The 8498-nt window shown below is 41.3% G+C and overlaps 1 pseudogene; it reads right to left on the bottom strand.

Annotated features, from left to right (window-relative positions):
* Positions 1-2321: 2321 nt before the first annotated feature.
* On the bottom strand, positions 2322-8265 carry LOC148758383 (synapse-associated protein 1 pseudogene; annotated as a pseudogene).
* Between the last annotated feature and the right edge of the window lie 233 nt (positions 8266-8498).

The following is an 8498-nucleotide window of genomic DNA, read 5'->3' as shown; positions in this document are numbered from 1 at the left end:
TTCCACCAAAGTATCATATACTGACAGGAAAGTGCTCAGTGGATTTCCATTCTCATGTCAGTAAACATCATCACATAACCATGTTTGGGTGCTGACATGTGGCTTGCAAAGGTTACAGGGTGTTCCATTATTTCTGTGGTCAGTACCACGCTGCTGGATACTCAGTCTGTAAAACTATTCCAAATAACAGTAACATTCCTAAAAACACACTCAGGAGTATTCAGGAGGAAGATGCCATCTTGGTAGATAACAAATTCCTTCTCCTGATTTTGTTTCTCTTTTCTAAACAAAGTCAGTTGTTGGGCTGTTCTCATTTTGAAAGTACACACGTTCCAGATGTGGAAGAGAGCCCTCCTGCCTGTCTTTCAGGGAATGTGTAATTATGGAGGCGTCTGGCTCCAGCAAACAGGCATTCTCCTCCCTCTGACTCAGACACAAGATCTTCCAGGCCCAGAGAGGAACTGCCCCTCATGGGCACCGACCTCGGGAGATTAAATGTCACCTGGTGCGTAGGGTTGTGGCATCCCTGAAGTCAAACATGTTGGCTAACACGAGTTAGGCACATCCAGGCGCTCAGGTATGTGTGCATGACCAGGTGACACCCGTGCAACTCAGCCAGACACGCAGGCAGCCTAAGGAGCCAGACCACGTCCAGACCACCAGAGTGTGGGCACAGCTTTGCACACTGGTGCACCCACCAGGCACGGGTTCATTGCTACCTGTTCTCTTCTGCACTCTGTTCTGAAAAGTTCTGCCGCAGGATGGCTGGAACACAGAAAACGGACATGCAGCCCACGGCCCCGGTGGGACCAGGGACTTCCCGGGTCTCTTGTCCATGTGCTTAGCAGCCAAGACTCAGCTGGTGTTCTTGTCACCCTCCCAGGAGCGAAGCCACAGGCAGTCCTTGAAATCTACACACCAGTTCCTCACAATTTGCGAGGGAATGACACTGGCAACCAGGCCTTCGAACACGGTCCTATTGATATAGTTCATGTTGGATCTGCTGGCAGTTTCTGAGTGTGGGCCAGGATCGTGTCTCGTGAAGCCGAAGAATGGAAACACGGACCAGGGAGAGGCAAAAAGTTTTAAAAACAGGATAGTTTATTAGAGGCAGGAGAAGAGGTTGCAGCTCCCGAGCGGGAGGGGGTCCCAAATGTGGGGTGCTCCATGACTGAGGCAAAAGCTCCTACATTTATACCTTCCCTTGCCTGCTTGGGGAAGGGGAGATGTTTGAAGAAGGGAACTTGTTTGAAGAAGGGAACTGGCGCCTTCTAATGAAATTCCTCTACCAGGTTGGTTTTGCTTGACCATGCTAAAGGAATTAGCAAAGGAACCCACTCTTATCTATCAGATCTGCTCCATTTGTCAGGCCAAAAGGAATTTTATGATTTACCTCAAGGCCTTGTTACATTATGTCCTGGGGTGAGTGAAGGAGTGATTTCAAAACCTGAAGTTTTAGGATATGGCTGTGTTTTCTTTATCGTACCAGGGACCTACCTATCTACCTAACAATCATACTCACTAACCTGTCTCACTATCTGACCTAACAGTGCCTCCTCACGGGCACCATTTGTTCATAGTGGAAACAGGGCATGATGTTGGCTAATTCAGCCTCATCAGCGTTCATAAGATCAAATTAGATCTGATCATGTTACATTAGATGACATCAAATCAAATTAGGCATCTTTGAAAACCTGAGTTGACATTGACGGCTGCCCCCACAAATAGATTTTCAGATAATGAGTCATACATACGGAGCAGCTACTCAAAGCCTGATGGCTTATAGCCGAGACCCTCTTATAAACTTTCCCATGGCTCGTGTCACATCTCTTGCCATGTGGTGATCGACCCCGGGCTGGCCTCACATCCATGACCTACAGGTATTTTCAGCACACACAGATGGGCCCCTGGCATGGAGCTGGAATGAAGAGCTCGACATCTGAACCCAGACATGATCTCTAAGGGGATCCCGCCTGCAGAGCACAGCGGCTTAGGTGTGTGACACCCAAGTGGGAGCTGTCAGCGGTACTGAAGCAGCCCCAGGTGTCCCCCTACCCTACCTCCTCCTGCCACAGAGACCTGGAAATTCCAATACAGGCACACCTCGTTTTGCTGAGCTGCACAGACATCATGTCTTTACAAACTAAAGGTTTGTGGCAATCCTGTGCCATTTTTCCAACAGGCTCAGGTGATGATTCACATTTTTCAGCAATAAAGTATTCTTTAATTAAGGTTGTGCGTTTTTTGACATACTGCTATCACACACTTAATAGACTACAGTATAGTATAAATATAACTTAATGCACTGGGAAACCAAAAAATTCATGTGACTCGCTTTATTCAGTGTATTGCAGTGGTCTGGACCCGAACAGCAATATCTCTGGGGTATCACAACGCGATAATCCTTCACACACACTAGAAAGGCTATAATAAAAAATAAATAAATAAAAATAACAAACATTGGCAACAATGTAGAGAAACTGGAACGCTTAAACATTGCTTGTGGAAATATCAAATGATTCAGCCTATCTATATAACAGTTCAGCATTTCTTCAAAAAGGAAATAAAAAATTACCACATGGTTCAACAACTACTCCTAGATACATATTCCAAGGAACTGAAAATAGGTATTCAAACGGAAACTTGTACACAAATATCCATAGCAGCATCTTTACAATAGCCCAAAGGTAGAAACAATTCAAATGTGCATCAATGAAAGGAGAAAGACAATGTGATAAATCCATAAACTGCAATATTATTTTGACAGATAAAGGAATACATTAAATGGTACAACCACTGTGGAAAATGGTATGGCAGTTCCTCAAAACTTAAAGATAGAATTAATGTATGACCCAGCAATTCCACTTCAGGGTATATGCCCAAAATATTTGAAATTAGGGACGCAAACAGATTATTCATAGTGGATTCACACTAGCCAAAAGGTGGAAGCCACCCAAGTGTTTATAGATGAATGAATGGACAAAATGTGGTATATACGAGGGGACTAGTATTCAGCCTTAATATCTAAGGAAATTCTGGTGTGGGTTACCACATGGCTGAATCTGGAAGTCATTATGCTAAGTGAGAAAAGACAGCTACAGATGGACAAACATTATTTGATTCCACTTATATAAGCTATGTACCAAAATCTAATTCAGAGACAAAAAGTACAATGTGGTTGCCAGGGGTTGTGGGGAAATGGGAATGTGGAGTTAATGCTTTATGGATATAGTTTTGTTTCTTTTTAAAGATTTTATTGGGGAAGGGGAACAGACTTTATTGGGGAACAGTGTGTACTTCTAGGACTGTTTTCCAAGTCAAGTTGTTGTCCTTTCAATCTTAGTTGGGGAGGGTGCAGCTCAGCTCCAGGTCCAGTTGCCATTTTCTAGTTGCTGGGGGCACAGCCTACCATCCCTTGCGGGAGTCGAACTGGCAACCTTGTTGTTGGAGAGGACGCATTCCAACCAACTGAGCCATCCGGGAGGTCAGCGGCAGCTCAGCGGCAGCTCAGCTCAAGGTGCCGTGTTCAATCTTAGTTGCAGGGGGCGGAGCCCACCATCCCTTGTGGGACTCGAGGAGTTGAACCAGCAACCTTGTGGTTGAGAGCCCACTGGCCCATGTGGGAATCAAACCAGCAGTCTTTGGAGTTAGGTGCATGGAGCTCTAACCGCCTGAGCCACGGGGCCGGCCCTGATTGTTTTTGAAAGAGGCAAATTTCAACTTAAAAAAAGAATAATTTTGAATTTCATCAAGTTACACTCTTTTGTGCCTTCTGTTTCAGCGAGTGTCACCATCTAGAATTTAATATCAGTTACAGAACACTGAGGATTATTCTTATGTTTCAGGAAATAGCTAATTTTCCTGCTGCAGCATTTTCTTTATTTCCTTATCTCAGTTTTCATCTTGTTTCTCTGATTCTGTCACCACTTCGTATTCCTGAAGTTCCTCTTGTAGTTCTTTTGCCAAATCTGCAGAATCCTCTTCTAGTACAGTTTCCTCCTTCTTGTGAAGCACGAGTTGCTCAGCTCCTTCCTCATGTCCTCCTGACCAAAGTTACAGGCACCAAAGTCAATACTGACAAACTGAGAAACAGTGGGGCTGGTAGAGATCTCTTCTTCATCCTCGAGTTTTAATCTGAGATTTGATTATGCCAGTTGGCGCTTGGGGCTGTACTGCCTCTGTCAGTGGCAATGCATCCTCTCAGCATGGCTCTTCCCCTCTTTTCTGGTGGCCTGCTCCTGGGAGGCCAGGGCCATGAGTGGGGCCGACTGTTTAACCAGGGAGACACAGTAAAAGTAGTTCCTCCAAAACACTTCTTCCTTCACAAGTTTAGGAACAAGGGCAAGTCTCATCTGGCTCAGCAGTTCGTCCTCTTGTAGCATGACCAGGGCAACAGGGTACATCTGATCAAAGTCAAAATGAAACTGCATGCCAGCAGGAGAATCATGAAAGAAATTCCTCTTGTCAGCTGATAAGGCCAAAATTTGTTAAATTATTTCTGCATCATTACTGTCAACCCATGGGGGCACTACTGATTCTGATTTTTTTGTATGTTGTTCAACAATTTTTTTCTGTTCCTTCTGAAAATCTCCTACAATCGCTTTATCATTGATGTCATCTACATTTCCTTCTACTGAATTCTTTATTATTTGTGCTGCTTCAGCAACTAATTCAGTTATTTATTTATTTTGTAGCAGCAGTTGCAAAGTTAAATAGATAGTTGCTGAGGCCTTTGGCTTGTGAAAGAGCTCTGGTCCCTGGCTTGCTGCAACTCCCCCTCCACTGACTCTGACACTGGCGGCCACCTCTCGAGCCGCACGCTGGTGGCCCCATATTCTTCAACTGTGGTTTTATAATAAATAAATAAACAAATAAATAAATAAAGTCTCCAACATTATTTAGACGTTTCTATTTATCCCCTTAATTCTATTAGTTTTTATTTCATGTATTTTGGAGACTCTGTTATAAAGTGCATATATGTTTATAATTGTTTTCCCTCTTGATAAATTGACACCCTTTCTCAATATATAATATCCCTATTTGTCTCTTTTAACAATTTTTTTACTTCAAGACTATTTTTTTAATATTAGTATAGCTAACCCCACTCTCCATTGGTTACCGTTTGCATGAAATATCTTTCCATATTTTCACTTTCAACCTATTTGTGTCTTCAGATCTAAAGTGATTCCCTTAAACACAAAATATAGTTGGATCATTTTTAAAATTCATTCTGCCAACTTCTGCCTTTTAATTGGAGGGTTTAATCTATTTACATTTAAAGTAATTATTAATCAAGAGGGAGTTATTCTGTCATTTTGATATTTGTTTTCCATATGTCCTATATATTTTTGTTGTTGTCCCTCAATGACTTTTATGGTCTTCACTTGTGTTCAATTTTTTTCTTGTGTAGCATTTTGTTTCCCTTATCAAACTAATGCACTATATTCAACTAATACCCACCTGATAAGGCTTTTATGAGGGATAAATTAGATAAAAAGGATACTGAAAGTTAAGCACCTAATAAATGAATTCAGTAAACAAGTATAAATTCAAATCACACAAATGTTCATATTTCAAAAGGTCAGCAGCATTCTTCCACCCACAGAATTCATTGTTAGAAAACTAGAATTGTGTCAGAATCAGTGGTAGAAAATATGGACCAAAATGGAGGAAGGGAGATGTTTTTATTATTTAGTTCACCCACCCACAGTGAGAAAAGACACAAGTAGGGAAGAATTCCTATTGTCAGTGAACATCTCACTCAAGAAAATATATTGTCTATAAAAGGATAGTTTAAGATATTAGCACAATTTGACTTGCTGAAAATAAATTATAAATCAGAATTTGAATACAGAATGAGAAATACAACCTCCATATAATTATTAAATATACAGCAAGATCCATATATATGCAAAAATGAATGGAGTAGATCTTGAAAATGTAAATAAACTTTCTAACTCATTGTGGTAGGCTGATAATGGTCATACCATAGATCTGGAAAAGTGTCCAGATCTAATCCACAGAACCCATGAATATGTTACATTATAAAGCAACAGGCCTTTGTAGGTGTGATTTTGAGAAAAGGCGATTATCCAGGATTATCCAGATGCAGACACACTAGGGCAGGGGACCACCAAAGCAAGAAGATGGAATGATGTGAGGAAGTAGCCACAAACCAAGGAATGGAGGAACCTCTAGAATCTGAAAAAGGCAAGGACATGGATTCTCCCTTGGATGCCCTGAAAGAACACAGCCCTGCCAACAGCTAGATGTTAGACCTCAGACCTCCAGAAAAGTATGATAATAAATTTGTGTTAATTTGTTAAGTAGCAACAAGAAAAGTAACATACTCATTAAGTACTTAAGAACAGCAGTATAGTCTTTAATTATTAAAGGATTGTTTCACATTAAAAATAAAAGAAGACTTAATTAGAAAACATGCATTGTAGTTCGGTGGCTGTTAAATTTGGCTTTATATTTGGAGAGGTTTAAAAAATACAGATGCTTGGGAGCTCCATTTGGAAATGCTGTTTTAGGTAGGCTTGTGATTATACAGGCATCTATTGTTTTAAAATGCTTCCCAGGGTATTTTAGCTTGAGATGGTGGGCATAAATTTGGCATTTCTATTTCTTTTCTCCATAGAAAGCAGCGAGGTAAATCAGAAACAAATGCAGACCCACAAAATGAGTGGTAAAGATCGAATATAGATGCAGGAAATGTGTGAGAGAAGATGCAAGACAGATCTCAGGACGACCTTCAGGTGTTCTTATCCAAGAGGAAGGTGATACCCTGAGTGGCACAACCCAAACCTTTCCTTCAAAATAGTGGCAAAGAACGCATGGCCTGGGACAGGAATGTCTTTGAACTTTGTCCCTCAGAAGGAAAAAAAAGGGAAGTAGGGACAAATGTGAATCATGTTATCAACCCATAGATCTAGGACATATGCAGGAAACTGTAATGCAGATAAAAGGTGAAACTGCTCTTTCACTATTAAAGGCCAAAAACAAACATTAAAAAATAGGAAGACTCTTACACTGAAGTTTAATGTGTATGTTGCTCAAATATGTTGAGATGCACTTACATGTGTCTTAATATCTATGTGGGCCTTATGACCCAGTAATTTCACTCTTCCGTACAAACCCTGGAGAATGTCTTGCACATGTGCCCTAGGAGACGTGGACCAATCTGTTGAAGAAGCATTGTTTGTATCATCAAAAACTGGGAACAAACCAGAAATTTTCATTAAAAGAAGACTGGAGAGAGAAATTATGACACCTATACAAGAATGAAAAGGAAAAACTACAGCTACACACATCAACATAGAAGAATTAAAAAAATCTAATCTTGAACAATAGAAAGAAGAGGTGAGACAGAATGAAACCATTTGTGTGTAAGGTTGAAAGCACAGCAATTAATTCAATACATTGTTGGGATTTTAAATTGTGAGAAACCTCTACAGAATGGCAAGCAATTGCTGATTACAAAATTAAGGATAATGATTGTGTCTGGAAGTGAAGGAACTAATATTTGTCTTATTATTATCCTATATATCTTAGATATCATCTTTTATATATTTCCTTGAAATACAGCTATGGCAACTGAGAAAATAAAATTTTAATTAAATTTAAATAGCTACAATACAGTAGTTAGAGGTGAACCCATTGGACAGCACAGCTCTAGCACTCAGATCTCTCTCTCTCTCTCTCTCTCTCTCTCTCTCTCTCTCTCTCTCAACGAACAAGCAAACAAACAAACCCATCTCCTGCCTACAAACTGTTTCAAGAGAATTAATTTAATACAAAGAGGAATTCTTAAAAAGAAACCAGCACAAGGTCTACCCAAAGAAACCAGAAGAGGGAGGAAAAACAGGATTGTCTAGAACACGCATAAGAAAACAATCTATGATCAAAACTTAGCACCAAACTACTAATCTTAAAAAATTCTGGGAAGCCATCACCTCTACAAATGGGACAAACACATAGATAGATCCCAGGACTAAGGCAGAAGGCAAGATAACAAAAGGCAAAAGAAACATGGGGGCGCTCGGAAAAAAATACGCACCAAACTATGAAAATGTTGTCCCGTTGGAGAAGGAAATGGATGAGAGGTATTGGCGTACTGTTTTCTTAATAAAAATTCTAGAACTGCTTAGCCCTTTAAATTATGTGGATGTATAACATAAAGCAGTCTGTGCCTGACCGCCCCCCTCCCTCGCCCCCGCACAATGCTTGGGTTCCGGTCTCTTTGTCCCTCCAGTAGTCGGCCCACCGCTCACTTGTTAGCCTGGGAGAGCCCCTCCTATGTCTTCTTAGGAAAAGCTCTACCAGGTTTTCTGCTTGAATGAGCCCCTCTTGCTCCTGGCGTCTTCCTCCTGCTCTGCCTCGTAACATCCTGGCTCCCTCTGCACGTCTCCTCCCTCAGATTTCAATCCCGGTTCTCCAGTAGCTGCTGAGGGTTGCAGGCAGTCACCCCAGAGCCGGTCGCCGTGCCCCAGCCC

The sequence above is a fragment of the Rhinolophus sinicus genome, chromosome 4 (genome assembly GCF_057876585.1).
Source record: "Rhinolophus sinicus isolate RSI-liver-muscle chromosome 4, RSI-T2T, whole genome shotgun sequence".
In the NCBI taxonomy this organism is placed as follows: Eukaryota; Metazoa; Chordata; class Mammalia; order Chiroptera; family Rhinolophidae; genus Rhinolophus; species Rhinolophus sinicus.
Note: the sequence above shows the minus strand (reverse complement) of the source record. Positions and strands in the feature narration are given on the sequence as shown.